General features: G+C 45.2%; 1 long non-coding RNA gene across 2 annotated transcripts; it reads right to left on the reverse strand.

The window, feature by feature from the left end:
* Positions 1 to 410: 410 nt before the first annotated feature.
* Positions 411 to 6,666, reverse strand: LOC139761681 (uncharacterized). 2 transcript variants are annotated; one of them, XR_011715592.1, is made up of 4 exons: positions 5,493 to 6,666; positions 4,716 to 5,442; positions 1,482 to 1,719; positions 411 to 1,318 (listed from the first exon to the last, which is right to left on the reverse strand). It is a non-coding gene; the product is annotated as an uncharacterized lncRNA (long non-coding RNA). The 2 variants fall into 2 exon arrangements; XR_011715591.1 differs by having other exon boundaries at positions 413 to 1,318; positions 4,716 to 6,650.
* Between the last annotated feature and the right edge of the window lie 1,749 nt (positions 6,667 to 8,415).

Here is an 8,415-nt window from a genome sequence, read left to right on the forward strand (position 1 = left end):
GCCTCCAATTCCTTCATATAACATATTTCCGCTTTTTTGGTAAAAGTCTACGAGAGCAATGTTTATCTATAGATATATGTGGTATATGTATACAACTATTACATAGTGTCATTATCCTCTGTGGATGAAAGTAGAACTCTATACCATCAACTTCTGCGATGGTCGACTAGTGATATGCCTCATTTAACAATCAAAATGTACCTTGGGCATTTCAGTTAGAGAGGGGGTAATATCTATAAAGCTATTGGTAGGAGAAGACTACGAGAGGTTAATGCAAACCACTGTTGCTGTAGTATGGTTAAGTATCTGATCAGCAAGGTGTATACTCAACACTGCTGACTTGGTGTATACTCAACTGAACACTGCTGACTTTATGGAAATGTTAAAATTATGCCATACAAATCCCCCATTGTTATATTTGCATGGATACTCCTACCACTATGGATTTGTCCTTCTCGTAGGTAGGATATTGATACACTCCATCATTCGTCAGAAGTAAAGTTGGCCGATACTTAAATTATCAATTACTTCCTCTATACAGACGACTCTTCGTTCGTATCACACTGCTGCGTTGCCATGTCTTGGTGGGAGGTTCGTCGTTTGATACAGCATAAAAACAATAGACATATAATCAAACACAATGAACCGTTCAAATATTTTATTGTAATCGTCATCACTCGTTAACTATTCCATACAGCTGGAAAGACAAACAGAAATGTTGGTGGCCACCATTGAACTGGGAATAAACAACCCTCCATACCAGCGTGAATAAATCATAAACATACATATATCTTCCTCTACATATCGCTTAAGTATACATTGTCCTCTTATTATTGCCACTTATGTTTATTAAGCAATGATAAAGCTATCAATTTATAAAGACAAATGAAATTCAATTTTTAGGTACTATTCAAAACACCGTCCAGCCTGAAGAATTCCCCCGAAGGGTGTGGACGTGGTTCAGTAATTAATGGCTAGTCATCTCGCCTCCTGGTGGCCAGGTGTACACCATTTCTGCCCAAACATGTTCGATGACAATTAGGTCCGCTCCTTTGCTGGCCTAGTCCAGGAGCTGTAGGGTGTCTTGTCCTAGGGACCAGTGTCGAAAAACACGAGCAGTGTGGACGGGGATCATGTCGTTAATAAAAATGAGAGGCCGGGCAGGGAGAGGTAAACCCGTCGCACGCAGAGGCAGCAAGAAACGTTCCTCCAATGTTGAAAACGTCACTGAGACCATGTAATGTCACTTTCCATTAGATGTAGCAGGTAAAGTGACGAACGGATCTCCTCCCTCATGTTGGCTCAGTCATTTGTTCCTCTGAAACATTATGATTTTAACGTTAATTATAGTGATTCGGTAGGAGTTATATTTATGGTATGAAAAAGTCCATCATTAACTTTTGGTTATCCACATGAATTTCTTGTTACCATAACTATGACGTTCTAAGTCTTTGAACAGCAACGTATCACTGACTTCTTACCTGGTACAGTTTCTCCTCCAAGAGTGAACCTTGCCATGAGACTTGGATACACACATCTCCTCCGTGAACACTGCTTCAGACCAGAATCTAAGTTTCACTCGGAATGTGTGCTGTTTCCTCTCGGGAGTTCTGTGGTGAGTTCCTTTGTCGTGCAAAATTCGCCTGCCGCTCAACGTGGAGACGTCTTATGCCCATCTCGTTCGCTGGAGGGGGTTTACCTCTGTCGCTCATGTTCTCTCTGCCAGCAGTAAAACACAGCCATGTTCACAAGGAATGGACACGCTCGGTTGCCTAAGTTGAAAATTTCAAATTCAATTATCAAATTTAGATAGTTATAAGCCTAATTTCATAACTCTTACATAATGTACGTGTCTTTAATATGAAAATGTGGTTACAATAATGATTATTATATTTCCAGATATACTGCCTACTTCATTGTTATCAAAACTTAGCCATACCCGTATATAGTCACCCGCGAACAGAGACGTTGGATTTGGCTGCTAATAAACTCTGATGCAGGTATTTCATTCCCTATGTCTCATCTATCATTGCTGCTATGCTTCATTTCTTTTCACACACACTTATAACTTATATTAAGTCATTAAGGTTACCGCTCTCCACCTTCTTCTATTCCACTTCACAGTGTTGGAGGACAGGACAACTTCATGTGCGATACCCAGTATGGAGAACACATTATCAAGATGAGTGATCATGCCACCTTTGAGCACCAACCTCTCGTCTCTCCGATTCACCCTATCCTACCTCACCGCGATCCATTAGACAAGCTGCCGCTCCCTGGCCAGCCGACCCTAGCCTACCTTAACGCGATCCAGTAGACGAGCTGCCACTCCCTGGCCAGCCAACCCTAGCCTACTTCAACACAATCCCGTAGACAAGCTGCCGCTTCCTGGCCAGCCGACCTTAGCCTACCTCACCTTAACTCGGTACAGAAGCCACCACTCGCCTGCCATTTCTGGGCCACCTCACCGTGACCCAGTATAGTAGTAGCCACCGCTTCGCGTCAGACCGAACCTACCCTACCTCACCATGATCCAGTGCAGAAGCCACCACTCACCCGCCTATTATAGCCTACCTCACCGTGACCCAGTGCAGTCACTCCCCGCCCAGCCGACCATAGCCTATGGAAATCTTACCTAACCACCACAGAAGCAGATAATTATAATGGAAATGTACCATTATTATTGTGGTCTGCTGGTGTGAGAACGCGTGAAGTGACCACGTATAGGGGAGGTTAGTCAGTGGGGCGAACTCTTACCACAGTTTCTAATTTCTTCCACTGGCAACACGAAACTTCAGAAAGACCCGGTGGTCTGTTACTGTTTCTATATTGCAAATCTAAAACAACAAACGTCATTCAAATGAGCTAAACTATCAATTTACCAAAACCATGTTAACTGTAACAACGTGTATGGCGGGTTACACGTTCCAGAATGAACAATCATAAGCTGTCACCTGAGTGAATAGTGATACACTTCGAAGTCTCTGTCTACCCAGTTCCAATGTTCTATACGTTTTCAAGCTGTGGTAACTACAATGAGAGATGTCAAACACACCAAGTACACCTATCTATAGTTCATCACTCACTCTACATTGGTTATAACCATTAATCTCCAAATGTTACTCATACCTGGCTAGAAATAAGACTTTTGTTTATGCCAGTATCAGTCTTTCTATGGAAAACCACGACTGAGAAAAGTGTGATCTTAAGAACACATTTTGTCCATGACGATGGAAATACGACATTTTTATCACAATTATAGACAGTACATCTCCCAGGACAGCTGTAGCCAGGACTACCAACCTATATCACCATTTACCACACTCACCATAGAAAATGGTATTTCGCCGATGGTTTCCAATGACCCCCATATGTTCCTATAGTACTTCCCTAACGTGTAATAATAAGTGGACACAGAATCAACTGAAGAGTGTTAACAGACCAGACTAAAAGATGAGCAATATGCTCGTCCTGCTTTTAAGGAAGTATTTCCTAAAACAACCTTTGTCCACGGGATTTCTAAGACACGTATGCCAACTGTCCTGATCGATTTATTTTTTGTACAATGTCCAAGGCAGAAGGGGCACTTGAATGCCCTAATCAAGGCATCTTATTACCGAGTATATATATACATACGTCCTGATGTACGACAATGCACTACGACGGTCTGTTCTCTGAGAAACGTAAGGTACTGCACTCCCTGCAGTGGCTCTCTCCTTGGGAGACTACGGCAACTCGATCCCTAACACACAACCTCCTGCCTTATACCTTAAGCTCATATCACTCCCTAAAAGCTAAATATACTCGCCAGTCATGGACCAAAAATATATAATTCCCAAAGTGAAGACTATTTTGATGACCCTTGGAGCGCGATAGAGCTGCAAAATATCGTTCGGCATTGGTCAGCATAAACTCAGAGTAAGGCTATACTTTGATTACCTGTGGTGCCCTCAACAGCTAAATAAAATCGCCAGAGGAAAATTCTCAAGGTAAAACCCTACTTTGATGATCTATGTACCCCACAAAATAAATATAAAACCGTCTAGCGTTAGCCTGTATCAATCTTAATGTAAAGCTTTACTTTGACGACCCATACGCCATGCAAGTTGACTATAATCGTCTGGCATTAGCTGGAACAAATATCCTAAAGGGACGCTTTAGTTTGGCGTCGTTGGTTCTTTCCTCGACATCTACTTCGACTAATTCCTTTATACACACGCATTGCGGCTTCCCGCCTTACACACTACAAAGGTGAAAAGGAAGAGTTCCTCACTCTCGACAGGCGTCGGTGGCCCAGTCTCTGATACACGTCGGTAGCTTACTTCACCACACATTACTTCGACGAACTCAAAAACTTTTCTCACTCTCCCACAGTCATCGATAAGCATCGTCTCCAACACACGTGTGTCGGTAGCTCACTTCATGGCAAACCAAATTCGATTCTCTCTCTCTCTCTCTCTCTCTCTCTCTCTCTCTCTCTCTCTCTCTCTCTCTCTCTCTCTCTCCGGGATGCTACGGTCACTTACTCTGACACAAAACTATGGCCTTCCGGCTAATAATACCCTGAGGGCATAGCACTCCCGGAGAAACCAAACGCTCCCTATCCTAAAACAAGTCGGAGGGAGGGTCCCAGTCTGCCACGAACGTCATGTCATTCATTTATGTCTGTGGTTCACGCCTCGACTCGAAGAAGGTTTACCCCCTATCAAACTTACACGTGAAGGAGGTACCACCCTCCCTGAGTTAAGACGCTTGAGCGCTCTAATGACGGCTTCCTCCCTCCCTCTTGCGACGTCAGCAGGCGACTGAGGGTGACGTGGTCCTCGACGGTGGACGGAAGGTCGTCATATCCAACCCGTTGTTGGACTGGAATTCTGGAAATGAACGGTATCTTAATTTCCATTTCGGTTTGAATACATTAAGGCATATTTTTCTATTTAGTTAAATTACGATATGTTGTATATAACATCATCTACCAGTGTTTATGTGAGTCGTGATAAGAGCTTAAGTCATGGGTACATCATAGGTTAATCTATTATCATCCATCTTTGAATATATGCTTAAAATTGGCGTCAACTGTGAGGGCAAAAACCTCTCACTAGCAATGTTTCCTTTACTACTCTTGTTCTGTGAAACTTAAGGGTAAACAAGACGCAAGTGTTCGTTATCATTGACCAGCACAAGGAGCTTCAAAAGCTGGTCTCTTATTGTTTGTATACTACAAATACAAAACGTAGGTAGTCATTATTCCCATGTTGAGTTAAGTTACTAATTGAGGCAAACCATATAACTGTAATAACCTATATGGCGGGATCAGACGTTCCAGAAGACTGTGAACAATTAAAAGCTGTCGCCTGAACGAGTCGTAATATAAGCCAAAGGTTACGACGAATGACTTCATTCTACATTTTCTTGCTATGGGAACTACAGAGTTGTCCACACCTCCACCTCCATGTTCACCTATAGTTGACCAGTTATTCACCAGTGCTTACCTCCATGTTCACCTATAGTTGACCAGTCATTCACCAGTGCTTACCTCCATGTTCACCTATAGTTGACCAATCATTCACCAGTGCTTACAGCCAATGGTCTCCCATGACTCATTAACCTGGCTATGAATAAGACCTCTTTCTATAGATCAATCACCTCCAAGCGGAGAACACGAAGCTACCGGACTACGTTTGTTGTTGGTTGGCTTTTTACGGCCATCGACCTATGATGAAGGTCACTGGGGCCTGTAACCCTATCTAATATGTGATTCAAGTCACCTTTACATACTTATTCTAATGAATAGAAAAATAGAGAAATTATAATTCTGATATGATAAAGATAAACTATAATTAGAAATAATGGAAAGAAAAGATTTTGTGAGTATTAAGCCATCGTGGCGGCAAACACAGCCCAGTCGGCACAGCAGCCACAGTTGCAGTTCACCCAAGAGTGCGAAGAGATAGGACAGACTGAAGATATTCCTCCACCACCACGTCATGCATATAGATGATGATAATTGGACGTCCGCCAGGTCAACCTCAAGGGCGCAGCTGCCCCGGAGGATAACCATCACCCTTCAAGGCCGACCATCTAATGTGCACCACTTTCAATTTCAATTGTCAAGTCTAGATAGTTATAAGCCTAATTTCATAACTCTTACATAATCTGCATATCTTTAATATGAAAATGTGGTTACAATAATGATAATGATACTTCCAGATATATTGCCTACCTCATTGTTATCAAAACTTAGCCATACCCTTATATAGTCACCAGCGAATAGAGACGTGGATTTGGCTGCTAATAAACTCTGATGCAGGTATTTCATTCCCTATGCCTCATTCATCATTGCTGCCATGTTTCAGTCCTTTTCACACACAGTCATAACTTATATTAAGTCATTAAGGTTACCGCTCTCCACCTTCTATTCCACTTCACAGTGTTGGAGGACAGGACAACTTCATGTGCGATACCCAGTATGGAGAACACATTATCAAGATGAGTGATCATGCCACCTCTGAGCACCAACCTTTCGTCTCTCCAATTCACCCTAGCATACCTCACCGCGATCCAGTAGACAAGCTGCCGCTCCCTGGCCAGCCGACCCTAGCCTACTTCAACACAATCCAGTAGACAAGCTGCCGCTCCCTGGCCAGCCGACCCTAGCCTACCTTAACGCGATCCAGTAGACAAGCTGCCGCTCCCTGGCCAGCCGACCCTAGCCTACCTTAACGCGATCCAGTAGACAAGCTGCCACTCCCTGGCCAGGCGATTTTTTTTTTTTTTTTTTTTTTTTTTTTTTTTTTTTTTTTTTTTCAAACTTGCCAATTAGTAATGTGCGATGGGGAAGATCTATATATACAGTGCCAAGGATGTAGGTCTGTCGGCTAACTACGTGTAGACAGTGAAAGAAGTTGTTAATAGGAAAACTGTATGGATACTATAAGAGGAAGATTATAGATCAAAATGCTGATAGCAAAGTTCGAAGTAAGTTAGAGATGGCAGTTCGATGATGGTTCGGACTTCTTGGGTCCCATTTGACTTAGGTTGCCGACATCGGCACAGCGACCTTCCAGCACCGCTCACCTTCCGGTGCGGCCGTCGCACGGTAGCAATGGACAACCCTGCCTAGGCGTCCACCATCCCGCCCGACACCCGCCCTCAGGAACTGGTACCTGCCTGTGGGGGCCACGGGAGAACAGCCTAATCCCGCACACCCCAAGCCAACAAAGGGGAGATGACCTTCAGCCTGCCCGGTGGGCCGACACCAGATGTTTGAGGCAGGCTCCGACTACTCAACCTGTGCCCTTGGACCACATTCTGTAGAGGGAATGCGTCCAGGTTAGGGCTTTGACGCTGCACACCTCTAGGTCCCGGTACGTCAGCCCTAACCCCCTGAGGGCACTCACGCTTTCTTGACACCATACACCTCGCCAACTCAGGGTAGCTGAGGTAACATGTACGGTGTCTTTACCTGTGTATTCCCGTACGCCTCGTAAGACTTCCGGGGTACCATAGTAGCTGCACTTATATGTATGTGCAGCCGAAAGCGGGAAGTGAACCCCGGAGACCTGGGTGTCAATAATGTAGGTCTCCGTTCCTTTAGAAGCTACGATGTCCGGCTTTCTAAAGGACCCCACAATCGGAATGCGGGGCTCGCAGGACACCTGAAAACCCCTTTGTCTCAGACGTCCGGCTAAAAACGCGCAGATGTTATCATGCCTCTTAACCCGACCACCGTGTGTACGTGGGCACATCTGAGCGATATGACCCAACGTACCCGGCTTCTGGCAGGTGTCACAGAGACCGTTTATTTCGGGACGGCCTCTGGACGCCCTGGCAGGGGTGGGAAGGGCTCCTATCCGCACTTGAACGGCCTTCACATAATCAGCACCGGACAAGAAACGGTTCCCGCTGTTCACCCATCTACTCACTTGAGGCACAGTGGTAGATGGAGCAAGAGCCGCACCGTCAACAGTGTTGATTAGATTAGCGCGCCATGCGTGCTGACGTTCGAGTTTACCCCCCGCCTGGTGACCGGCAATGCATGCGGGTCCGGACCAGCGCTGCAGTTTGCTCAGGACTGCAGGCTCCCGAACAGCCGCCTGAATTACTGGGTCAGCCGAGGTGAGGAGTTTCTCGAACCGCGCTTGTTTGTTAAACCGAACGGTTGAAACAAAGTCTGGTATACCCAGCCCACCATCTCCAGGTGTCGAGTGGAAGAAAGCACAGGGCACGTCATGGGCTAGGCGGAGCCAGCGGCGAACAGCCACCCGCACCTGCCTGTCCATGCGTGCTAGTTGCGTCTTATATACTTCCCCCAACACAAGTCGATGCATGAGCTTGGGGATCAGATGTTCAACGAGCAGCGCAATTCGTTGTTGGGGTTTTAGAGGGGCTCTGGTGATATTTCTTAGCCCCTCT

Source organism: Panulirus ornatus, chromosome 41 (genome assembly GCF_036320965.1).
Source record: "Panulirus ornatus isolate Po-2019 chromosome 41, ASM3632096v1, whole genome shotgun sequence".
Taxonomy (NCBI): Eukaryota; Metazoa; Arthropoda; class Malacostraca; order Decapoda; family Palinuridae; genus Panulirus; species Panulirus ornatus.